Source organism: Protopterus annectens, chromosome 4.part1, assembly GCF_019279795.1.
Source record: "Protopterus annectens isolate FY-2018-M chromosome 4.part1, PAN1.0, whole genome shotgun sequence".
NCBI classification, from domain to species: domain Eukaryota; kingdom Metazoa; phylum Chordata; order Ceratodontiformes; family Protopteridae; genus Protopterus; species Protopterus annectens.
The window spans coordinates 967,272,502-967,299,933 of NC_056734.1; the positions used below are offsets into that span (position 1 = coordinate 967,272,502).

A 27,432-nucleotide genomic window follows, 5' to 3' on the forward strand; every position below is an offset into this window, starting at 1 on the left:
TGAAGTTAGAATGTGAAGCAAACATATGAATTTGATTGCATGTAAAGTCAATTTTTTTACATCTCTTTCATGCTTAGCAGAGAGCCTAATATTAAAAAAAAACATGTGTAGGTAATCTGTACAGCAAGTCAGATTTCACTTTTGTTTGTCTTCCTTCCTTTCTATCTCCTTTTGGAGACTTGCATATCGTATATCCATGCAACATTTTGGTGATCTTCCTCTTCCTTACAGAAACTACACCATCAAACTCAAGCTTCCTTTCTCTCTGTCGAATTTTGGCTCACTGACCACCAACTAATACTCATCCCAAACAAAACAAAACTTATCATCTTCCAGCCTACACAACATACCAATCCTGACCTGTCATTTAACATCATATCCAAAAACAAAACTACCATAGCTCCTGCTGCCCACACAAAGCTTCTTGGAGTTGTGATTGATTGTAACGAAATTCGATATCCATAAATCCCTCACCATAAAGAAAGTCCATAAAAAACTAGGATTGCTGTATAGTAATAAGCCATTCTTAACAAACACTGCTAGAGCCACTATAGCACGCACACATCTTATCTCTACACCACTATATGCCTCTCACCAACCTTAGAAAATCTGACTTATAGCAAACTAGAAGCCTGCTATAATAAAATCGCCAAATTCGCTACTAACAGTGCTTATAGATCACACCACTGTCTAGCTCTCAAACAGTTTAATTGGTTTGACCTTCCTCACCTACTTCTCTATAATCAACTTGCCCTGTCACAGAAAATTGTATATCAGCCCGAAAAAACCACAGCACTACAAAATCTGATAAGTCCATACTCCTGTACCAGAAACCTGTGCTCCACTAACAAACTCCTCCTCAAAGTAACTAAAGAAAATAATGCCACTGGTTCATCCCTCTACTCCAACACACTAGCCAAACAATGGAATAAACTTCACCCTGTCATCACTGCTATAATTTCCTCACATGAATTTAAAAAGTCCTTAAAATCACATTTGATAAACTCATGGCTATGGCACTGCAACAGTCCAGGTTAATACTAGAGGCCCTCCTTCTCTCACTCTCTTTACCTCTGTAAATTTTCTATCACTCCGTCATCCATTGCTTATTAATATTTGTGTCCTTATCTTTCATACCTTCACTGTATACTTCTTCCCACTTTACATCGCTGTTAAATGTATCTACCTGTACTTGCCCTGGATGTAATTATTGGCAGCTCCAAAAATGTAACAGCTACTTTCTGTTGAAACTAATACTTTAAAATTATTACTGCTATTATAAAAGTTCATGTCCTTTGTTAATTAATGTTACCTGTCACTAATGTAGTATACTGTGTGATCTCATAATGATGCTATTATTCTGTGTGTAAATGTTATTTGTGGAGCTTTTCTCCCCGGGTCTCTGCTGAAAAAGGACCAATGTCCAGTCAGACTTTCCTGGTAAACAAATGTAAAATAAATAAATAATAAAATCATACACAGATATCTCTCAGCACTAAGGCTCTACTTATCCCTGTACTAAACCTGCGAGTGTCCATTAAGAAACCTCGTTCAGGGCTCATCACTAATGATTGGTGAAGAAGACCCAGTGTTAATGCAATCAAATGTCTTTGATGACATTCCCAATACCATAAGAGGTCAAGCTTCAAAATGATGAGGTGTCCATAAAGACCAAGGAGTGTCTTAGTACTTTTGAAGTTCGTCTCATTCTAGCACATCAGTCAGCATGACTGTTTTGTTGCTGATCAGTGCTGACCAGCAATAGAAATCCTTCACAGAATGGAGTTCTGAAGGGGACTAATGGAATATATAAATACTCCCCCTCTGCCCAGTGTAATTCTCCTCCTCCATCTAACCACAACATTTCCATATTGTCCATGCACCTAACCACACCTTGAGTTCTGTAATAAAGTGCAACACAAAGGCATATCCTGGATACTAAATATCATATAATTACTTGAGTGAGCATCATTAATAAAAAAGGATCTTCTCCATCTGAGTCTGATAATTTGCCACCCCAAACCAAAAAAATACCCTTTACTGATAGTCAGGGTGTCTGGTCCCCGAGTATAAACTCTAACTACATTCAGGATCACCAGATGGTATATGCTTTCATGTTGTATGCACTTCAAACTACAAATGTTCCAAAACAAAGCAAAATAGTAATTAAAGCGTAGTCATCTTCTGTGTGCTGCCTTAACATCACTACTACCACATTCATGCATTGCACTAGTGAGTAAACTCTTCTGTGTGCTACCTTACCATCCCTACTACCACATTCATGCATTGCACTAGTGAGTAAACCCTTCTGTGTGCTGCCTTACCATCCCTACTACCACATCCATGCACTGCACTAGTCATTCAGCCCTTCTGTGTGCTGCCTTACCGTCCCTACTACCACATTCATGCACTGCACTAGTGAGTCAGCACTTCTGTGTACTGCCTTACCGTCCCTACTACCACATTCATGCATTGCACTAGTCATTCAGCCCTTCTGTGTGCTGCCTTACCGTCCCTACTGCCACATTCATGCACTGCACTAGTCAGTCAGCCCTTCTGTGTGCTGCCTTACCATCCCTACTACCACATTCATGCACTGCTCTAGTCAGTCAGCCCTTCTGTGTGCTGCCTTACCATCCCTACTACCACATTCATGCATTGCACTAGTGAGTCAGCACAACCAACATGATTTCATGGCCTGAAGAAGTTAGCTATACCTAATCCAGCTTTGTGGTTGAGATAAGAGAAATTAATAGAGGAATACCAGTAGATTTGGCTTGCTAGAACTTCGCCAAAGCCAGTCACTCACAGGTGGCCAATAGGAAACAGCTTCTGATAGGGCTAGGAACAAGAACTGAATTGCTATGTAACTGAAGAGTTCTGGGGGCTGTACTGAAAGAGAAGTTTATCAGAAGTAAACAAACTAACTGGTGGAGAACCACTAAGTTCTTTTTGGTGTGTTTATTTCAAACATAATTAAGGGGAAACATAATAGAACCAACTTTTTGCTTTGATACAAAAATAGGTGAAGCACTCGGGAGTGGTGGGAGAATCTAAGGAAAGGCTTAGTTACCAAATAAGCTGAAGATGACACTTGAGGTTCATTGCAAACAAATGCAAAGTACTGCATTTGAATCAAAATAACACTGTTAAAAAGCATCAGCCAGGGAAGCAAAAACTGTTGGCTACTAATCCGGAAAAAGTATCTGGAGGTGTTTGATATACCTGATCTGAACCGACAAGTGCAGAGTAAAAGTACTGCCAACAGCAAACACAATGCTGGCATGTACCCAAAGGTGGGTAGGTGGCAGGTTAGACTCAAAAGCAACCAGGTACTGCTTTTGCTTTTACCAGGCTCACATCAGTCCACACTTTGAATAAAGTGTGCCGTTCTGGAGTACATTAAGAATAGGGACATCAGGCTAATAAGAGTAGTCTGGACAAAAGCCACCAGATGGATGTATGGGAAAATTGAAGAAAGCTATCAGATAGATGAGGAATGGAGGGGAAAGGATTTTTTTAGAGACTACAGGAACCAAAATACCTCTTTCTTGAGACCAGAAGAGACCAGGGGCATGATATTGGTGGGCAAGATCATGTTAGGGATTCATGAATGGGTCATACTGAACAGGAAAGACAGAAGGTGTACCAGTTATAGACTGTAGGGATTAACTACTGTTTAGGCCTGTGAAAGTACTTCTTCACAGAGAGGTCTGTGGACCAATAGAATGCACCTTTTGTGTGTTATTGATGGCTATATAATTGACGTCCAATGTACTGAGTATCAGATGTAGAAACCGTAGAATTGATGCAAGTGCAGTTTCCTCTTCCCCTGATAATGCATCCTTGATGTAACCATACTTAACAACAGGATGGTAGATATATAAAATTAACATTTTTACAGGTTGCTGTGCCCGTTTATCCTGCATGTGGCACCCTGTATCTGACATACGTCCCCTACATGTATACATTACCATATATACAATACATGGAAGGCCCGTATCTATCACACGTCCCCTACATGTATACATTACCATATATACAATACATGGAAGGCCTGTATCTAACACACGTCCCCTACATGTATACATTACCATATATACAATACATGGAAGGCCTGTATCTATCACACGTCCCCTACATGTATACATTACCATATATACAATACATGGAAGGCCCGTATCTATCACACGTCCCCTACATGTATACATTACCATATATACAATACATGGAAGGCCTGTATCTAACACACGTCCCCTACATGTATACATTACCATCTATACAATACATGGAAGGCCTGTATCTAACACACGTCCCCTACATGTATACATTGCCATATGTACAATACATGGAAGGATCTCCTCTAGATGTGATCTGTTAATGTCATTGCAGATCCAAATACTAAATGCTACTGGATGCTACTGCCTTGCATTACAAGTAGGTTTCTAACATTAAATACAACAGTGATAAAAAATGCACTTATAACTTCCAGGAAAGACTTCCTCATGTAGAGTTCACTATCAACATATACAAGTTATAATCAGGATAGTCAAATAGTATGTGCTACCCAGCCCAAATGACCACTGTTTTTCCAAAATGAAGAAAATGCTCCATCACCATCTCTCAGACATCTTCCTGACCCTCCCACAGCATTTGCACAACTCAGTGTAAACCTACAGAACTATCTTTTTTTTTTTTTCAGTCCATTCTGAGTGATGCAGTGCTCCATATTTATTTATTTGGTATTTGGTTCTTATTGGGGAAGTACTTGCTTTGAAGCACAGTAGAAGCAGTGCAGTGCTTTTGTGATGTTTGTATTAGTAGTAACTTTTAACTTGTTTGTGTCACCCAGTTCACTAAGAAGGAGAGATTTATTGTGTTTAGCATTCCAATTTATTTATTTATTTTTATTTATTTATTTGCAGTTTGTTAACTGGAAAAGTCCACTGAGCCATGCAGAACCCGTTTTCAGTGTAGGGCCTGGGAGAAAAACTACTCAGTACAATAAAAAGTATAATTAAAATAAAATTATGTACATTGGTAGTATAGCATTGTTTAACAATATTGGATAACAAAGTTGTAATCACATTCAGTAGAAATGAAATTATACACAAGAGTAGTACAGCATTTTCTAACAATAATTCTATTACAAAGTTAAGAGTACATTTAGCAGTTCAATGGTATTGCGTAAAGGATTTATAGATAAAACACAAGATAGAAAGTAGAGGGAGAGTATGTTTTTAGAGATAGCTATTCAGGGGGGCTGAGTACAGGAACAGTTCCAGGAGGAAGATAGGTAAGTGTGGAGAGAAGTTTTGAAGTGGGCAGCATTTTGGATTGTTCTGATAGCTAATGGAAGAGCATTCCAGTTCTTGATTAAAGTGTAAGAGAAGAGAAGTTGGCCTGGTGGCAGGTTAGGTTTGTAAACCTGAAGAAGCTGCTGATTCTCAGATCTAAGGGGCCTATTTGGTAGGTAAAATGTGAAGACAGAACTAAGGGCAGGACAGTTAGAAAGTTTAAACATAAGTTGGTGAGCAGTAGTAGGTTGCAGATAGTTGAGGTAGTTTGGAAGTTCCAGCCATTTTAGGGAGAGAAGAGCAGTAAAGTGATGGGCGGAGTTTTTGGAATTTGTTGCAAATTTTGCAATTTTATTATAACAAGTCTCAGATTTGGCTTTTATGGAGGTTTGGAGGTTGGTAAGTAGAGGGGTGCCATATATTAGGGAAAGAAGAATATAAGTAGATGCAAGTGTTTGTCTGGAAGAGGGGTAAAGAACTGGTTGTCCCTGTAGAGCATTGCAAGTTTCAGATGTTTTTTTTTTTTTTATGTTTTGTTGTAGAATATTAAATTTTAGTTGTTCATCTGTGGTTACTCCCAGACGTTTTGTGTGGTTGACAATTTCTTTTTGTGCTTTAGTTTGAGAGTAGATATTAAACATAGATTTGTTCAATAGGGATGACTTCTTGGGGGTGAAAAGCATGATTTTGGATTTATTAGGGTTAAGGGCTAGGTGATTTTTAAGCATCTGAGCTTTAGTGGTAGAGAAGGCTGTTTGGGTTTGAAGTTGGAGTTCAAAGATAGAGTCAGCTGTGCAGGCGATGGTAGAGCCATCTGCATATTGGATAAGGGCCCCATTGGTCATAGATGTGTGGAAGTTGTTAATGAATATATTGAATAGGAGGAGACCAAGTATGGAGCCTTGCGGAACTCCAGTCATACCTCTCAATTGTACAGATTTTTGCAGAATGTTCAGATTTTTGCCTCATATTTTTGATCAGTTTTTCATAGATTTGTGGTTTTCTGGTGATTTAATGGCAAATTGTTAAAGATGAAAGTTATAAAATAATGACAGACATTTGAGTTTCAGACTTCATATACTTCAGAAAATCCATGCTAATGCAAAATCTGTTATTCTATAAACTTTCTAAGTTTGTAAGAGCAATATTTAAAAATTGTCCCTATTTGTGGGCCTTGGTCCCACTTTTCTTAATGGTTTTGTCCAGATTTCTTGCTCTAAGAGGTTGAGAGGTATGACTCCAGTAGATGTGTGAAGATAGGAGGAGATACAGTTTTGCCATTTCATGACCTTTTGTCTGTCTTTTAAATAGCTTAAGAACAAGTTGAGAGTGATGGTGGAGAGTACAAAGTTGGAGAGTTGTGATAGTAGCAAAGGGTGGAAAACTGTCAAATGCCTTTGAAAGATCTAAGAATATGGTAGATACAATTTTCCCATTATCATGAGCTCTGTATCCAGGAAATAAATAAGACCAGTTGTAGTACTGTGGCCAGGTCTAAATCCATGTTGTGTGGGAGACAAGATGTGGTTCTGAAGTAGATAGGGCATTAGCTGAAGGAGAATATAAGATCATCGAGATAGGGGACAGGACAGGATAGGACAGAAATTGGAGATTCATTTTTTGCCCCTTTGTGAAGAGGAAGAATGAAGGCTTTTTCTATAATTTGGGGACATAACATTCTTGGATGGATCTGTTGATTAAGATGCTTATAGGGAATGCAATGGCTTTTGGCTGCAGTCTTTAGAAATGTTGGGGGTAAATTGTCAGCAGCGTTAGGGCAGGGTTTGAGCTTAAAGAGTAGTCTTTTAATGGTTGTGGTAGAAATGGGATGTATTGTGAAGTTGGGGGTAGAATGGGGGGTAGGTGCAGGGCTGGAGGTGGTGTTTGTAGAGATGGGGTTTGAGGAGGAGGTTTTTGGTTATAGTGTAGAGTCACTTTAGCTTTCTTTGCTATGAGGGAAGCTAGTGATGATGCTGGCTATTGAATTTATAAAGAATGAGTTAAAGAGAGAGGGAATTTCATGAGTAGGTTTGTCAGGGTGAGGACAAGGATTGTTTTTGTGCCAGTTTGTTAAATTATGTATTTCCTGAGCACTATTCAAACAAACCTGAAAAGTGTAACTGGCAGAGACAATAAATATGACAAGATGTGCTATATACAGATAGGAATTATTTGTCCCATGGCTGCAAGCTGTTGCAGTGACACAGACCCTTCAAAACCAAAAGTGCTAAGATCCAAACAGTCTTGGCATGAAGGCAATTGCTGCAAACGTTAATTCTGTTAGAAACCTACAGACAAAAAAAAGAGCCACAGAGATTTCCACAGGAGAACCCACAGTCCTGAAGTGACAGTTCATCCACATAACACAGCAGCAGAAGCCTGCTAGCAGCTTAACAGCAGCTCTGAAAGGCTGCCCTAACTTGTTCCCAAATGGTCGACCAATCCATGCATTACAACTCTAACATCTGACATTATTTACAGTCTATATGGATCCATGATTTATGAGGGAAGGGACAAATCATGAAAATAAACATTGAGGATGTTCAGACACAGGCAATATGTATGTATGTTGGTACATATGGGAGGTAGAGTAAATGGGGTTTACTGTGCCAACATGATACATGTGCCGCCAGTGTAAACTACCACAGGAAAGTTCTGATTTGCAAATGTGGTAGTCAAGGATGATTCAGAGAAATGCAGATTAGCTGATAATGCAGTCTTTCCTCCTTCTGCCATCATGTCTCTGAATTTGAAATCTCCACATTGTGTAAAAAGACACATTTTGACGCAGCTTTTACCAACTGTGCTGGGGTTCTTTCTGAATCCTAGGGCATGTGTTGATGTACAGATTCATATTTATCAAACAGTAGAAAATCTACAGCTGCAGTGTTTAGAAAATAAAATAACATTTCCATAAAGGAAAACAAAATACCAACATCTAAATTCTCCCACCATTTTTCCACAGTCAGAATGTTATTCTTGTTTCCATTTAATATACAATAATTCTTTGCATCTTGCTTTCCACATGTGCCATACACATATAAAAAAATATCTGTTCTGACCATTTTTTTTTCTTATTCCACTTACAATATGTTACTAAAGTTAATTTCTTCATTCCTTCCCTTTGCCATAATTTTCTTGTAAAATTCCAAACCCTTTTGATCTTTTACAATGTATAAAAAGGTCTGGTATTAATTAGTTAACCAGGTAGGTGAACTGGTACGAAAACCTCTTTCAGCCATGACTGGCCTTTGTAGGCAAGACAAAATATTCATGACAGAATTACATGAATTTTATTCTTCACAATACAGGCATTCCATTTCCATGAATATGACAATTTTTGGATGAATATGTTCTTTATAAATATTTTCTTTTACAAAAACAGGCATTTAATGATTATATAATATGCTGTTTACAAGGCAGGCATTTCATGCAGCATCATTTATATGATAATATTATTAACATGATAATGTTCTTTATAACACAGGCATTTCAAGCCAGTAGCATAGCTATGGTGGGATGAAGGGGGCAAACTCCCTCTAGGTACAAAGTGTTAGGAAGGCCAATCGGTGATGCCAACCCCTCTTTACAAATAGTGCATACCGTCTTTTAAATGCTGGTATTGCATTTGCATTTGAAGTTGAACACTGTAGCACTTTGTGTGCAGTCCAAACTGTAGGAGCTGGTTGCTACAAATACAGCAAGCAGTTTGTTAGGGTTTAAACCAAATGGAAGTGGTACTTGATTGGCTCCAGCATTTCAGGAACACCAGGCACTAGACTGCAGACCTTCTCCTTTTCTTTTTTTAAATTACTCCTGTCTTGAGGAGGGGGTGGGATGATAGTGGGAAGCAGAAGCAGGACCTAGCTGGCTGATTGGCTCCTGCATTTTGGAGTACTAGCGAGTCCCTAGATCGCAGACATTTTTTTCCTCACTGATGTTTAGGAGCCCTAGATCAGGGAGTGGCTCTGGGGGCAGGATGAGACAGCTTTGCATGTGTATGTCAACAGCAATGATACTGATTGGTAGTCATGTGATTTGCTAAGCTAACAACTGGTGTGGATCCATTAACACTCTGTTTTATAATACATATGTTAAGGATAAAATATATAATATATAAGTTAGAGGCAAGACCATATTCCTGCAGGATCTCTAGCTTGTAGCCTTTTTTTCTTGAGTTGCAGCAAAACCCCTTTTTGATGCTGTCACTTAGTCTGTGGTATTTTGTAGCTGCTCTGAGGAAAGCTTACAGTACTCATACAGTATTATACTCCCGGCATATCTAAAGTGGCAGTTAGCTGCATAGTACTGAGATGAGCAGAGCCACTATAGTGAGGGATAGTTATTTATTTATTTTTTTATTGACATTTGTTTACCGGGAAAGTTCGACTGGCACAGGTGCCCTTTTTCAGCTGAGGGCTGGGGAGAAAAGCTCCAAGGTATCGTATTTAATGTAATCAGTATTTACAGTAACAAATTTTATAACTTAGTTTCAGTGAATACATAGCATAATAGTCCATATAATAAAATTTGTATTGATATTCAAAAACATGAACTTTACAAGCTTTGTACTGAGACTTTACAGATAGAAGAATGGTATATAAGACAGGTAAAAACAAAATGAAAACTCCAACAAAGCTAGAACTTCCAATAAGTGACCTCCCAAAGCTCTTGTATCAGAGGCATATGGGATATATGCAAATGAGCCTTATAAACATCAAGTGTTTCAGCTAATTGGTGATTCTGAATGCCCATGACTTGTTTCGTCATTTTACTGGACAATTTCAGGCCAATAAAGCCAAACCCCACTAGCTGTGGATATGCATGTTTTGGACTTGTTATGACCTCGTCAGCACAGCACAAGCAAAGAGTTTGAATAAGCATTAAAAACACAGGGCTGTTATACCCAGCTGATGTCCATTATCATTAGGGTCACTGCAAAAATATCCCAAACAACAAACTAAAACAATGAGTGAGAAGGTCATTGAAAAACCAATCAGTAAAAACAAAATGAAAACTCCAACAAAGTTAGAACTTCCAATAAGTGACCTCCCAAACCTCTTATATCAGAGGCACATGGAATATATGCAAATGAGCCTTATGAACATCAGGTGTTTCAGCTAATTGGCGATTCTGAATGCCCATATCTTGTTTCGTTGTTTTACTGGACAATTTCAGGCCAATAAAGCCAAACCCCACTAGCTGTGGATATGCCTGTTTTGGCCTTGTTATGACCTCGTCAGCACAGCACAAGCAAAGTGTTTGACTAAGCATTAGAAACACAGCTATGCCACTCCATTTAGCTTCTTGTACATGAAGGATGTTTCACTATGCAAAAGTGCCAGTCCATTTTCTCAGTCTCATTTAATATGTTGTTTGACTCCACTGCAAATACACAAATGTTTTACTCAATGTGTTATGCCTATGTCAAATGAGCCAGCTGTGGCTCTGTGTTTCCATGGATGATAGACTAGGTTAGAACTATGTATATAGATGTTCCTTTATTTTTCATAAACAAAATGACAGTAGAGTGTTCCATTTCCTATAGTTCAATACAAAGGACCTGCAGGTGTGTAACACATTTCTACCATCACTGAAGATAAGTTTATGCACAGTTTCATTTCCTGCATGACCATCATAATCCATTAGAAATGGTTACTCCAATAGCATATCTCTTTTGGTTCACTATGATGCTCTGTTTACTTTACATTCACCAGTGTTAGTGAAGATGAGCAAGATTCTGAGGCCGAACATAGGGCTGATATTGGCTATGCAGGGTCATCCAATGATGATACCAACTTAGCTTGTGAAAAGTCACAATCTGGGGACACAATGGCACTGTCTGTCTCACATCTGGTCGGGGAGGCACCTACCAGACAAGCTAAAGAAACAGTCATAAATACTGAGGAGACTGTGACTGTACAGGTGGGACATATAGCATTCCTATAGGAAGTGTTGCCACGTGCATTTTGCCATTATATGTGGTTCCATTTTGTCAGAACAGACAGGCTCAAATCTGCAAATACACATGTCAGCATCTCAGGTTTGACATAACTGCTGAGATGCAGGCAGGATTGGGGTTGAATTAACAAACAGGTAGGACTGTAATCCAAGGACAGTCTGCTGGAGGTTGTGAATTTGTTGAACAACACTTCAGACAATGCTATGCAGCACTATCATGAGGTCTGGGTAGATGAGGAGTCATTCATTTGGCAGCTTAATGAGGATGTAGATCATCTGCCTGTCCTGAGGTCTGTAGCATCACACACTGTTGTAATCAGCACATTTATATGTACAGTTAACAATGTCCTCTATTTTGGTGGGAGATGGCATCACATCCCAGGGACTAAAAAAGGTGTGTGCAGCATACCATAGTCACAATATTTTGAAGGCTCTAACATAACACATCACAGGCATTGAAAATAATCCATACCCCCAGACATTCAAGGAAGCCCTAGTAGATGTGCCAAGGCACTGGGAACATATCTTGTGCATTCTAGGGACACATTCAGTGATATTCAATGCCTCACACATGGTGTTATATGGCATTTTAATGGTAGTTTGGGGGTAGTGAATAGGAGTCACTTATTAAAGCTCTGGTGGGGGAATACCATATCAACTGCAAGAGACAGCAAAAATATGTTGTGGGCAGTTAGGAGACATATAGTTTATCAGTCTATCTTTGTTTTGTTTACTGAACTTTCATTTACTAGTCAAATGACCCTGTCTAAACTTATCGCACTAGAAGAAGCAATACAAATTGAAAATGTGTAGCTATAGAAATCATCCACATTACCTGATACTGGTGGGTTGTAGAAGTTTCAGTAGACTTTTATAATGGAAATGTTCTGAATTGGGCAGTTTTGTCATTATTGGTTCATGCATTTTGTTTCATTGCAATACTTACTGGAAAAATGATAAAAACAATAAATTTAAAACTTGCTCTAACAAGTGGGCTGTATTATACAAGGAATATAATTTAATGCAATCAGGAAGGTGTATCAAAGAACACATGTATGTTTCATGTGCAAGGGACCTATGATTTGAAAACAGCCCAAAGGTAATCTTTATCTGCCACTGGCCAGATGCATTTTCTTTGAATATGAGTTTCAATGAATGTGAGTTTCAAGGGCTGAGAAGTTTTAATGCTAAGTCTATTTTCATTGTGAGACTGTATTGCTTTGTTTAGGTTCATAGGTTCATAGGTTCATACTAGGCTATCTGCCCTAGGGCATTTATAAGCCTAGCCAGAGTGTGTTTGGCTTTCACCACCCATTTTAAATTAATTTTTCTATGCCCTTTTTCGAGGTTAGTATACTGTGCCTCTGTCTAACAGTGACACAGAAGTGATACCCGGGGTAAGCCTATGATCTCCCATCCACTCATCAAGATTCCTCTTGAAGAGAGTCAATGAGGGACTCTGCCTAACCTGGACTGGGATTTTATTCCAGAGTGAAGGGAGCCTCTGGGTTATGAATCTGTCCCTCCAGCATGTCCTATTTATTTCAGTGCTGAGGTCTCTCGAGCACGTAGCTCGATGGGATTTGGATTTTCTGAGGTGCAGCATGTCCATTAATTCCGGGTTGGACATGGCTTTATACGTCAGGCACAGATCGCCTCTGAGCAGGCGGTATGCCACTGAGTAGAGCTGGAGTTTCTTTAACCGGGCAGCATATGGCATCTGTTTGAGCCCTTTGATCCTCCTGGTGAGATACCTTTGGGTTCTTTCCAGTTGCTGCAGGTGTCTGATAAGGTACATCCCAAAAGGGGCATTGTACTCAATTATGGGCCTGATGAGGGATGAGTAAAGAGGCATGATGATCTCCCCTGATCTAGATGTGAATCCCTTCATGATTAGGTGGGCTATATAAAATGTTTTTCTAACCACTTTGGCCACGTGGTTGTCAAATGAGAGATTGCTATCAACTTGGGTCCCCAGGTCCCTAATTACGTCTTCTGTACTTAATGGATTACCACCTATGTGTAATTTGTGGGCACTTTGTTTTTGCCAAAGGGGATGACTATACACTTTTTGGCGTTTAACTTGAGGCCATGGCTCTGGCACCAGTTGTCTGTTTCTATGAGGCCGTTTTGGAGGATGCTTGTGTCGGCTGGAGAGTCGATTATGGTGCCCAGTTTGCAGTCATCTGCGAACTTGGTCAGCCACAGTCCTTCCGTGTTGGCCTGTACATCCGAGAAATATATACCGAACAAGAGAGGTCCCAGGACTGAGGCTTGTGGGATGCCACTTGTAACTGGTTTGGAGTCTGACATGGCTCCAGCAATTCTAACCATGTGGTTCTGTCCTTGAGCCAGTTTGCAACCCATCTAGTGACATAGGGGTTTATATTTAAGCTGGCGAGCTTATCTATAATACCGGAGTGGGGTATTGTATCGAAGGCTTTTGCGAGGTCCAGGTAGGCTGTATGGACCACCTTCCCCTTGTCAATGGCCTTGGTGACTGCTCCAAAGAAATTGACCAGGTTTAAGAGGCAGGATCTGCCCTTAACAAAGCCGAACTGGGTAGGATCCAGTGTCTGTAGGTCCCCAATATCTTTATTTATGAGGTCCATGATGATCCTTTCCATAGCTTTGCAGACCAAGCTAGTCAGGCTTATGGGGTGATAGTTTCCAGGATCCGTTGAGGTGCCACCTTTGTGGAGAGGGACCACTGTTGCTGTACGCCACTCTTTGGGTACATATCCTGTAGTAAGGCTGAGATTGAACAGTAGTTTTATGTTTGGGTTTAGCTCTTCTTGGAGTTCATGTAGGACGCAGCCCGGGACACTGTCTGGTCCCATTGATGCTGTGTTTTTTGCTTTGGAGAGGGCAGCTCTTACCTGAGCATCTGAGATGTCAGGGGCAGCACTCTGCTGGGATAGATATTTGCCCTTTTGGTGGGAGGGGAGAAGTTTGCGCTGAACCTGTCAGCTAGAATGTTGGCAATGTCTGTGGGTTCGATGTATTTTTTGTCATTTTGGACTAATTCTGAGCATATCTGGGAATTCCCACCCAGGTTCCTAACATAACTAAAGAAAGCCTTGTGATTATCCTTAGTGTCCTGTGCAATTTTTCTCTCGAAGCTGGCCTTAGACGATTTTATGAGTGCCCGTAGTTTTTTGCTAATACTGATCAGAGATGCCTTCCCTTTTTGGGATTTTGCTCTATCATGTAGTAGCTTCCTCCTTCTATTGTATAGTTTGTTTATGGCTGGGGTCCACCGGACAGGACGCCTGCCTTTGGAGGATTGGGTCTTGGTTTTATTTGGGATTGCATGATCCATGCATTCCTGAAGGTGTTCATAGAATGCGTTTATAAAGGATTCTGCGGTCTGGGCCGTATTTTCCACAGGCTCGGGGGCTTTGAAGGATTCCACCTTGGTTTTGAGGAGTCTGAAATTTGCTTTAGAGAAGTTTTTCACTGTGGTTTTCTGGGCAGGGGGTGGGGTTGGGATGTGAATATCCAGTGAGATTAGTTTATGGTCTGATCTTACCAGTGAGGGATACACTTCTGGTTTGGACCATGTTGGTGATGATCAGGTCCAGTATGTTTTCCCCTCTTGTGAGAGTGGTAACAAGTTGTTCCATAGCATTTGAGTTTATAAATTCTAGGAACCTTTGGGCTAGGGTGTTGGAGCTAGAGTAATGCTCCCAGTCTATGTTTGGGTAGTTGAAGTCACCCAATATAATGGTGTTTGGAGAGACCTTCATATTTTCCAGTGTTCTCAGGAAGGCCGAGTGGGGTTCCTGGGTTTGGGAGGGTGGTCTGTAGCAAGCTATAAACTGGAAGGCAGTTTTACCCACTGTTACTTGCACATGGATAGTCTCTGATGCTTCGTGCTGTGCCACCAACCTGGAGGTATGGGTATCTTTGACGAATATTGATACTCCCCCTCCTTTTGTGGTTCGGTCCAAGTTCTGGGGCCGAAAAGCATGGTATGAGGTATAACCTGGTAGTGCTGGAGTGCTCTCGGGAGCCTTGAACCAGGTTTCTGTTACTGCACAGATATCAATGTTCTCCATGCTAAGGGGAGTTTCGAGTGCATGCATCTTGAGGTTTAGACTTCTGGCATTGAGCAGCATTACTCTTAGTTTCTTATCCCTTGTGATACCTATGGAGGTGGGTTTGTCTTTTGAGCCTTGCCTAAAAAAGGCACTATGGGGGAAGCAAGAGCCTTTGCCAATATCTGAAAGCCCAGGGGTGACAGGTGCAAGCCGTCCCTAGTGAAGCATCGTGGCTTGTCGAGCATGTCATCCCAGGCTGACAGGCATTTGATCCCCTTTGAATGACACCAATACTTAAGCCAATTGTTGAAATTGATCATCTTGTCTTCATATTGTGGCACCATTCTTGGTGAGGGTAAGATGCTACTCAAGGTCAGGGTCATACCGGCCTGGGCTACATGCTCAGAGAGCTCCTCTATGTCTCTTTTCATGTAGTCCAGGGAGGTACATCTCAGGTCATTCTCACCAGCATGGACAATGACCGAGTCATATTTGTACTTGCTTTGGAGTGACCTGAGTGCTTGTGCTATGTGGCGGATCCTAGCGCCTGACAGGCAGCTCACCGTGACCTTCTCCTTGTTCAGCCTGGTGAGCAGGACGTCAGTGTGCCTGATGATAGAGTCACCTATTACAAGTGTATCAGGTGTGTTGTTTAGCCTTAAGGGCTGTGACTGTTTGACACACTGGCTTTGTGAGCTGTGTGTTGCACGTGTTTTGTCTTGGGGTAGCGGTTGCTTGGGTCCCTGCTTTGGAGGTCTCTGCTGCTTAGGCAGATTTTTATTTAGAGTCTCCGAGTATGTTTTTGTGTGTTTATGTGTGTGGTTTGCTGTCGTGGTAGGTCTATGTGAGACTGGAATTGTAGTGAGTGTGGTTTCCTTCAACTCCTGACTGGTTACGCCAGTACTGAGTTGAGAGAGCATAGCCTCCAGTTTGGCTATATGGTTGCATCTCTCACATATGTTGGAATTTGTTTGGAGGAGGAGAGGGTTGTCTGTTTACATGAGGCAGTTGTAACATTGCCTCAAGATTCCCAGATTCACCAGCTGGACCGGAGAGGAGATTGACAACTGACCTTTGGACATGCTAGAATAGAATTGGGAATTCCTTTATAATTGAAAAAAAGGGCCAATGGGGAACAAGGTACTCAAGGGGAGTTTGTGAGGGTGTAGTGCTTTTAATTTTTTAGTGCTGACTTATATAATTGCTTTAGTGAGCAAGTGCCAGGTAACTTAAATGCAATGTGTTACAGGTAACTTAAATGCAAAGTGAAACAAGGAAATAAGTACAGTAAGCAATGCAGATATCACTAGGAATCCACAGAAGCGCTGAAAAGCCGCGTTTTAGGTGGAATTAGCGTTTCAGGGAAATAACAAGCAAACAAACAACAAGCATATAAACAAAGCTAGATTCAGCAGGCCTGGATCTAGTCTATGCTACAGCAAACAAGGTTTACCAATTTCAGTAAGAAACAGTTCAAATATGCAGGCACTGTTAGCCTTTAACCAGAAATTCCCAGCTCAGAAGGGCAGAGTCCAGCCTCTCCTCCCACAAGAGTGCAGACCACGAACCCTATTAATGTAAAATAACTGGCCTGAAGCCCAAGTGCTTAAACCAGAATTAATACACTTTTAGAATAACAGACACTGAGTCCTCAATCAGCAGTTCCCAACTTAGAAGGATGTAAGCTACCTGTTCTGCCACTACAGTGCAGACCACAAACCTTCTTAATGTAAAACAACTGGTTTGAAGCCCAAGTGCTTAAACTAAAAGGCTTAGAATGAGTTACACCAAGCAGTAATAAATACAATTGAGTAATATTAAGATGACACAAAAGCAAAATAAAGTAGGAAGAAACACAAATACAGTAAAAGCAGATACATTTTTATTTTTTTTTTGAGTGAGCAAATGAGATGGGCACAGGAGTTACAGGACAGAAACAAGTGTAAATGCAGACCTTCAAATCAGAAAGTTGAGAGAGATAGAAGACCGCCCAAATGGTCAATAACTACAAATTCTGGGCCAGAATCACTCCTTATGTGGTAGACAGGTTACCTAATGCTTACCACTCCCATTGATAAGCTAGAAGGCTTCCCTCCAACACAGAAAGGCTTGAGAGGGCTGAGAAGCTTACAAACAGTCCTGGATACAGCAAATCTGTATCTGGAACACTAATTACAGGAAAGGTATGAAACAGGCTTACAATTTTTTTTTTAGAAAAGTAGCAAAAACAGTAGTAAAACAATTCACATGCAGTGCAAGCTGGCACACTTGAGTATGTTGCAGTATTAGTCCACACACAGTTTGAAAAAATGTAATTAAATTAAAAAGGACAAAAAGCAGGTGCAGAAAGGGTTTATTAGGTAGAATGCGGTAAAAAGATGGGACTGGGGGAGTGTCCTAGATCAAATCTACAGTGGGGCGGGCACTGCAAAAGCCACCAAATTTAAACTACAACGAAGAACAGGGAGGGGGGATGGGAAGACAGTTTCAACAGAGATGTGAGGAATCACAGTGCAAATTATAAAACCAGAAAAATATATACTGATCTCTGTATATTTGCAGAACAGTAAGACAACAGATATCTAAGCAACAATTTAGCTCTATAATACAGAATAATACAGAAAAATATACTCAGCTCTATATATTTGCAGATAGTCTTGTAAGGCTCTCTCTCAGTGCACAGGTTCCAATTTAAATGCAGGCTGTTATTAACTGGTCAAATTAAGGGAATCTGGAGTTAAGCAACACACAAGCTATAAAAACCGGTTATATCATCTGAAAACAAGGCAGAAAATGAGGGGGGGGGGGTGGCAGATGTATATTAGTGTTTGTGCTTTAAAATGTAAAATAAAAGTTTTAAATGAAATTCAAATAATCATTGTAGAAGTAAAGCAGTATGCACATTACAGTGTTTATGGTATATGAGGTGAAATAGCCAAGTAATGGGACATTGGAATGGCTGCGGGGGGGAGGGTGGCATAATTTTGTGAGGGGGAAGGCAGCAAACTCAAAGACAGCCCTGGGCAGCACAAACTCTAGCTATGCCACTGATCAGTAGGCCATGGAGAATGACTTAGCAAACTATAATATTCTTTTGCTAAGTTTAGAATATTGCCTATCATTAAATGCCCTACTTTTACCACAAAACCCACCCACTGCATGTCACCAAAAACAAAATCCTAAGGTTCATCATCTTCTCCCTTCCCAGTGAACATCATTGCTACACATTTAAAAAAATGGTTACCATTTACTACAGGGTCTGGGAGGTCATATTTTGGTTGGCTATTCTTCAGTTTGTGTTTGAAAGTTGATATTCCACAATTCCACCAGAATGGGTGGGGTTACATAATTGTGTATGCAAATTTTATGTTAATTGGCGTACAGATTTGTACTTATTTTTCATGGGCCTTTGTCCAGATTTTTGATGTTTCTAGGTTATTTATGTGTGAAAGTGTGGTAGAGTGATGAACATTTTAAACATGGTATAAATGAGTGCTAGATGTGTGCAGTTCGTATAGCTAGTTAATTGAAAATTAGGTAGTAGATAGTAATAATTAGCAGAGTGCCATAGTATGGTAAGTCTGATATAACTAGGTTAAGATGTTGTAACTATTGGAAGTGCCATAAAAGTAGTGAAAGGTGGGGAGATCTTAATGTAGGTGTTCTGTAGGCCATTAGAAATGTAACAAGAGAGCTGGAAGGCCTGGAAATGTGTTAAAGAGAGTTTGTAACCTATCTACTAGCTATTTGTAGCCTATCCACTGGCTATAATGCCAAGATAACTCCAGGGTGAAGTGGTTATAATCTAGCTGCCCTCTAGGCTGTTGGAAGGATAGCTAGAGAGCTAGGATCCTAGCTGCTGATCAGGCTGTCTGGAGGGTTAGGCACTGAGGGTAGAGTCCCAAAGGAGAGAGAGAAAGAAGGAATTGTGATAGGACAGAAGGAGGAGGCTGGTAAAATCCCAGAGGAGAATGAGAGACTGGTGATAAGCAAGCTGTAAGAATGTCTATAAGATGGGGGAGGCGGTGATTAAGTAAGTTGTAGGTCGGAATGATGTAAGTCTTGTGTGCTGATAGGAGTTCAGAAGGGATAGTAACAGAAGCATAAATGGGTAGGATGGAGAATGAAGCAAAGCCTCACTGGGAATAGCTGAGTAGAAGGGATAGTCCCCCATTCAGCAAGGCCTGCAAAACAATCTCTGATCTAGAAAAGGATTTCAGTGGTTAGTCAGGAGCAAAATCTCAATTTAGTATTGTTTAATGTTAACAAAACTACACTAATATTTTAAAACAAATCACTAGAGAATCTGTGATTCATGGACTGTTGAAATATGTGGGGAAATTATCCCTTTTTATAGGCCCTAAAGTTGTACAGCCTCACTCTAATGATCAATTGTACTTTATCCTAGGAAGGTTATTATGTTAGAGTTAGCCTTCTTCCCAACATTACATGCATGCACTGCCCATCAGATTAACAACAGGGGATAGGGCAAGCAGGATTCAACCAGCAATTGAGGACAATGAGGGAAAAGTGTGTCGAGTAGTACTGATAGCAGCTCAATCACTGACAGAACAGTAACTAAGAAAAGAGGCACTTTCCCAGTATTGGTGATGTTTCTAGTTCTTATTCGGGATGTGTGGAGGTCTGTGATTAGAGAGGGTTCCTTTATGTTACTACAGCTGTGCTCCTTATAATAATTCCAACAATCTGGCAGGTAGGGATGTAGTGGAAAGCTAAAGATGATATTAATTAGCAGCAGACGTCAGTGGATATTTGTACCTTTTAAGAAGAACTAGCAAGTCTGTGCACTACTCAGGATGGCCAACAATTAAGTCATTTAGTTTAAAGAATGCATCTTACTAATTGTTATGAAAATTGCAGCTTGCTGTTCAGATTAAATAACATGAGTTTTACTTATTGTAAGAAAAGGAAGGTAAGCCATGAGAAATACTAAAATTCATTTTATAATTACTTAACTAAATTAAGTTAATGGACTAGATTCTGAACTAGGAAATGATTACTAAAACATCCAATCGATTAATAATTAATTTAGATAACATTAACTCATTAGAACTAACAGTGTTCACTATATGTTTTGTTCCTTGCAGCATTCAGCTAATTTTAGTATTTCTGCCTTCTGCACATTGCTCCGGCATCTGCCAAACAAGCTTATATTAATGTTAACCTGTGGCAAGTTACAAGATCCAATAGTAGGTTGAGTGGAGTCACACAGGATGCCATTTGGTGGATTTGTAAAGAACGCTACAAGCAATATTGAATGAATTGTATACATATTGATCTAATATGCATCCTAAGATCATATATTGTAAAACAGTATGGTAAACTGACTCATATATCTTTAAATTAGTACCCCCAGGATTTCAACTATCTAAGTATCTTATAATCAGGGCATCAATTTATATAATAGTGTCGGATAAGAATTACTAGCAGAAAAAAAAACAGTAACACTTCAATCAAAGTTTCTGTGAGCAAAGTTGTGAATAAGTTTATGCAGTACTTCTAAACTGACTAAAGCAAAACAATGCTGCATAAGTATCTCATTTGTGCAGCTAGCAAATAAATGCTTAGTAAACATGTATCTGTAAGGACAAAAAAAAGATATTTTGCAATCCAGGTAACCCTCGGCAGACATTCAGTTAGATAACAGTGCAAAACGTAATAGGTTATCAACAATAACAGTGCTCATAAACCCACTAAAAGAAAGTCAAATTTTCATCCTCAATCATCATCATGAGCTAAAATCATTAATAACTTTACGTCCTCAATTTTAAGTTGGGGTGAAGTGAGAGAGAGATAGCTAATTTGTTAGGGAAGCCAGACCACAATAAACTTAGGGAACATTTGAGAAGACATCCTTATATGAAGCGAGCGGCACTTGTTCAGTGCTCCCCACCCCACCCCACCCCACACTGTTGTACCCCACCCCTCTATTCTTGGTCCCTTCCTCTTTATTAGCTTTATCAATGACCTGTATACCTCTGTAGGTCCAGCCTGTTTTATATGATATGCTAATGAGCCCACACTTACACGTGCATCTAATAGCTTGCCTCAACACCTCCATACTATACAAGAAGCATTTTCCTCTTTTTAGAAATGCCTCCATAATTCCCAGCTTCTACTCAGCTCTAAAAAAGTTACTTTCATTTTTCTCCAGATCACACACATGCCTGACAAAGAAATTTCAAAGTCTTTTCACTAAACAAAACTTTAATTACAGTTGTCTCCTATACAAAACATCTTGGAGTGATTATAGATCATAACCTTAATTCTGACATGCATGCTCAAAAGAATGAAAAAGACTTACCAAAAATTAGGAATGATCTGCAGGCATAATAAACACTTCATTTGCAACAACACCAAATACGACTGCAAAATTTGCCACAAACAAACAATACCACATCCACCATTGCATTAAGGCATTGAACTGGCTCAGACTGCATCACCACTTAGATTACATGCAGCTTATGTCCACATATAACATTATTCACAAAGCAAATGACTGCTCTGCATTTGCTCCTATTCTCTGTTCCTATCACCCTAATAGATTACTTCAGTTTAACGAATAACATCTTCTCAACATGTATAAAACCCACAAATCATTTGGACAAAGTCTCTACTCATTTTCACTCACTAAAAATGGAATTCTGTCTCTCTGCACATTAGATCTACCTCTAAGCCCTCCACCTTCAAACTACTACTAAAAGACTACCTAAATAAAAATTGTCTCTGCACTACCCCAGGTGAACTAGTCCCTCCCTCCTTCCACCCCAGCATACTTCTTTCTAGTTCTCTTTCTTCAAACATAGTCAGTAAATTTCTTAGATATAATCAAATTTAATTTTCCTTAGGCTATATTATCTAATTATCTCTGTTCTAACAGTGTATTCAGTGTGTTTAATGTCATTAGTTTGCATTGCAGCTTGTGAAGTCTTGAACTTTTGATGATGCTCCTTTTCAGCTTGTTGTAGCTGTCCAAGTATCTGCAATATGTATATATAGGTTCACACTGTATGAACTGAAGCCACATTTGTTACTTAATTAATACATTGCTCTTCTTCTTAGGTTTTCTAACTTCAGTAAACTGTAACCGTATTATGGCAATGTGAAGCTTTCTCCATAGGCCTCGCTGAAAATGTGACATTATCTCAGTCAGACAATCCATGTAAACAAATGTCAAATTAATAAAAAAAGGAGCTATTGGGGAGAAATTGTGTAATCACACCCCATCTGGTAAGCTATGAAAATGATAAAACAATCTTTTACATTACTGAAGGCTGGAAAAACAGACATAAGCCTCTCCATTTGTTGCATTACTAAAGCCTGGAAAAATAGTCATTGTAATTAATGGCATTACACAAAGGTGTACCAGCCATGGATCCTAGTAACGACAGACCCATATGGTCTTATTAGTATCATATGTAAAGCTATGTTCATAGGTTCATAGATTAGTAGTAGGCTAACTGCCCTTGTGAGACATTTTAAGCATAGACAATTATCCCTTGTGAGACTCAAACCCTGTACCTTGTGTTTGTAAGGCAAACACCTTAACCATTAGGCCATCCTGCCAACAAAAATGTCAGACCTCATTACAACCCATGATTGTCATCAATTCAGTTTTGTCAAAGACATGTCATAGGTTTATAGGAGGTTACTAGGCTACCTGCCCTAGGGCCCTTACAAGCCTAGCCAAGTTCAACTCTTATTCCCGTAAGAGTCTAGAGATATGGTCTATGTTATAAGCAGATCCAAATCAGCACCGACTGCCCCCATCCAAGAGGGACACAGGTGAAACCCCATGGGGTGAAGAAGCGGTTTCCCATCCAATCGTCCAGGTTACATTTAAAAAGGGTTAATGAGGGACTCTGTTTAACTTGTTTTGAAAGTTTATGCCAAAGGAGAGGCAACCTCTGGAAAACATATATGTCACTCCAGTAAGTCCTGTAGAGGAGAAATGGCTCCTGAAGGTAAAATGGCTTCTGAAGGTACTCATCGTGGTATGGGGAGAGAGGTATATCCCAGATGACTGGAGAATAAACATTCTTGTGCTTGTATACAAGACCAAAAAGATATTTACAGATGCAAGCAGTACAGTTGTATCAAACTCCTCTCACACTGCTTGAAAGTGCTTTAGAGGCTGCTTGATAAATAAGTAAGAGAGCAGTTGAAAGGAGAATCAGAGATAAGCAGTTCTGATTCAGATGAAAGATACAGTACAACTGACCCAATGTTTGCAGTGAGAAAAGTAGTGAAGAAGAAGCTGGACATAAGGAAGGAATACAAGGAGTACAACTGAGCAATCCTAGACTTGGGGTACGCATATGACAAGGGCCCGAAGAATGCTGATTTGGGCAGTCCTGAGATGGTTTGAAGAAGGACTAAGAAGGATAATTTGAGCAGTCCTGAGATGGTATGAAGTCTAATAAACATTGGTGGAATTAGTGCAGACTATGTACAGGTACCCAATGATGCAAGATTGAACAGTGAAAGTAAGTAGGTATCATCCAGGTTCAACTTTGAACCCACTGCTGTTCACACTGGTGACAGACTACATTAGCAAACAAGTTAGTGGGGACAGATCAACAAAACTGCTGTACGCCGACAATGTGACATTACAAGCAAACTCTGAGCAGGAACTTCAGCAAAACTGAGCTCAGTCAAAGGCAGCGGTCATAGTGACAATTGAAATCAGACGAAGTTGAAAAGTGAGATGGGGATAGTGGAAAATGTTAACAGCTTCAGTTATCTGGGAGGTTTGGCTGAGGAGAAGGGAAGTCTTGATGAGGAGGTCAAAGCTGGAAGCAGAGAGGCTGCAACTAGCTGGTACAAAGTATCAGGGGTAGTGTATGACAGAAAAATGCCAAATAATTTGATGGAGATGAAATACCTGCAATGGACTGTAGGATGCACACTGTGGACAGACAATAAAATGAGGATGCCAGAAAAGAAGCCAACATAATCCAGTTTTCAAAGGTCAAGGAGAGTAGATTACTGAGGTTCAGGCACATATACAGAAAGAAGATGGTTGGGTAAAGCAATTTGGGAGGGAAGTCATGAAAAGACAAGGATGTTCTAACCAAGAGATAGATGGATTTCATGACAGAAGACCTGCAGCAGGTGAGAATGATGGTTGAAGAATGCAAGAGAGTGGCTGTGAATTGAGACTGGTGGAGACAACTGATGTGATATGTGGACCAAATGAAAAAATGGGTAAAAGGAGTTGATCATGATGATGACAGGCTACAGCAACTTCTAGAATCTTGACCATATTCTCCTCTTCTGGATTCTCAGTAGTTGCCAGCATGGCTTTAGGCCCTTCTTTCGCACCAACATGCTGTTCATTGGCACTGATTTTATATTTTATTATATCAGCAAAGGATTATACACTGGTGTTTGTTGATTGTATGACTTTGATTTGGTAAACTACTCTCTCTCTGTCTCTTTACACTTGCTCATCTTGGCCTCTTTCAACAACCCCTGAACTACTTTGAAAACTGCTTAACCAACTGCTCATTTTCTGTATATTTTAGAACCACCTAATTTTACCATTCAGAAAACTGGCATCACACAGGGCTTTGTCCTTAACTACACTCGTTTTCTCTGTCTTTGTTAGTAACTTCCCCTCTGACACTTCTAAACTGCAAAGCCATACCTTACATCAAAAATCTAATGCTTCTTCAAGAAGGCCGGAACAAATGTTTAACTGATTTTCATTTATGTACTCAGTTCAACCTTTTTTATTGATTCTATAATAATGAATGTATACTTCATACCACTGGAACACAAGCCATGCTTGTTAGAAGTCACAGAGGCTTCCTGCTGATATTAGATTTCTTTATATGACTTTTGGAGAGGCAGTATCTCACCTACCATATCATATAAATACCTACATATAATGTTAAGCTATCCACCCCTCTACTTCTGCTTAGAGTACAAACCACATTTAGTACTAATAAGACTCAAGCATTATTATAAATTCATGAGATATAGTGACTCTGATTCTTAACACAGTACTCAGATATGCTCTTCTCCTTAATACCCACAGGTTTAGAAATGACTCAAAATATGTTGTATGGGTTTAGCATTTCAAGCCAGTGTTCCCATCACTGCGTTCTAGTACCAAAACTCTCACCATAACAGAAACAGCTACTTTCCTATTTGCTAACACCCTTTGTAAATTTGTTCAGCTTACATTATTGTCATCCATTTGCCTGCAAACCCACTAGACAACAATACACTGAGCCCTCTCAGATCTTATCTTCTGTGCTTTTCTACCATGCAACGATCTCCTTCCTTCTGTCACCAAAGAAATGTTCTTTTCTAAATTTGTCCTTGTGGTCTGGATTTCTTTCCTTCTTGGAAAATATTTAACCTTATGAATGTAAAGTAGTTCAGAAGTTTTCTCTCACTTTCTCAGTCCCTTTTGCAAATGCTTTGCCTCGCACTACCCCAGTCATACCCCTTCCGCTATGTGGCTTCGCCGCTCCGTAACTCTTCCATTGTGCATTCTTTTCTACTCCTGTTATTTCTTTAATAAAGCAAGTTTTGTGTTTTATTCACAACATTGCTTTATTTTTTTAATACTTACATCTCTGGCCAAACTGTCAGCAGATTGCTATAAAGATCTCAGTGGTGCTAAAATTCTGCCTAAACAGTATTCCTAACTGGTATGACAACATTACCATACTTCCATATTTAGAACAGCTGCACTCACTGATTGAATTAATGCACCCTGTACCTAATGGCATTATAGATTATAAATGCTTAACTGAATACTTATTTTTGCCTTCGACTGTCATTGTATTAGTGCAGTACATGTCACTTACAATTATTATGAGTGACTGTTACTGCCTGATGACCCAGTCACAACTCAAAATGATTCTGCTTGATGACCCAGTCACAGCTCAAAATGATTCTTTAACCATCCCACTTGCCCAATTACAAATGAAAAGGTAAAATAAAATAAAATGTATAATAGGTTGTAGGACAGTAGAGATTGTGAGTGTTTTTTGTCAGTAGCTGTTGTGGGTTTAGTAGTGCTGAAATGTGTTTACTATGTGATTCTTTATGTAGTAAGTGTTAGCAGTCAAAGGATATGGGAAAGCAGGTTTAATATAGCAATAACCAACAACGTTGGTGTGGTATATTGAAGATTTTTCCTTGGTTGGTGTAGTTTACTCATGAGGGCGAAGCCGGAGTGATTAAATAAAGCCAACCGTGGGTAAACCTTCAATATACCACACCTGGAGTCATTTATTACTATTATACAATGACATTATTTAAGAAAAAAAATACTTACGTTTCTTAAATAATGTCTTTGTATAATGCCTCCATGGTGCCCTTCCTTGTTTATCCGGTAACCTGAGGCTTTTTCTGATGTACTACGTATGCGTATGGGACTTGTGTTCCCATGTGCTGTGCAAAGGAAGCAATGGAGAAAGAAATATCTCCATTGTTTTTTTTTTTTTAATCCAAATCAAAAAAGAAATCAGGAGACTTTTAACATTCGAGAGAGCTGGGACAGACAAAATAAAAGAATAACCAGGTACATTTCTTTATTTTTCCAGAACACACATGATTATCCTTATATTTTTCTCTGTGCCATCTCCCTTGTTCGATTTGATTAAGAAAACAAAAAAGTAAAAACTTTATAAAGTATACTAATAGAAAAAAAGTCCGGGTGACCGGACCTTTTTCCGTTGGTATATTCTTGGATTTAAAATGGGCATGCTGGTTGGGCTGACCAGTCAGCATGCTTGTTTTTGAATATTACTGGCCAGTCATTATATAAAATTGTTTAACAGAGTAGCAAAATGTCTCTGGTTATGTTATTAATCACATCAGGTCAGATTCAGAAAACTTTGCCACATTGTTGCAAGCAAATTTGCATGACGATCAGTGACAATCAGAAAATCCATGACATGGCCATGTGAAGTAACATTACCACATAGTGATGTGCCACATATGATAATGAGGCAAAACAAAATGGTGACTGATTCAGAAATATTCAAATGTTATGAAGGTCTGTGCTCACTTTTGGTTTATACATGGACATATTCTCACATTCAGGCAGGGAAAAGAAATATAGGATGCTGGGGTTGCACAGCTATTGT

General features: G+C 39.6%; 1 protein-coding gene across 2 annotated transcripts in view; it reads left to right on the forward strand.

The window, feature by feature from the left end:
* The window catches only part of ECEL1 (endothelin converting enzyme like 1), a 2,857,191-nt gene that overhangs the window by 2,187,972 nt on the left and 641,787 nt on the right, over nucleotides 1-27,432 (forward strand). The window lies entirely within an intron of this gene.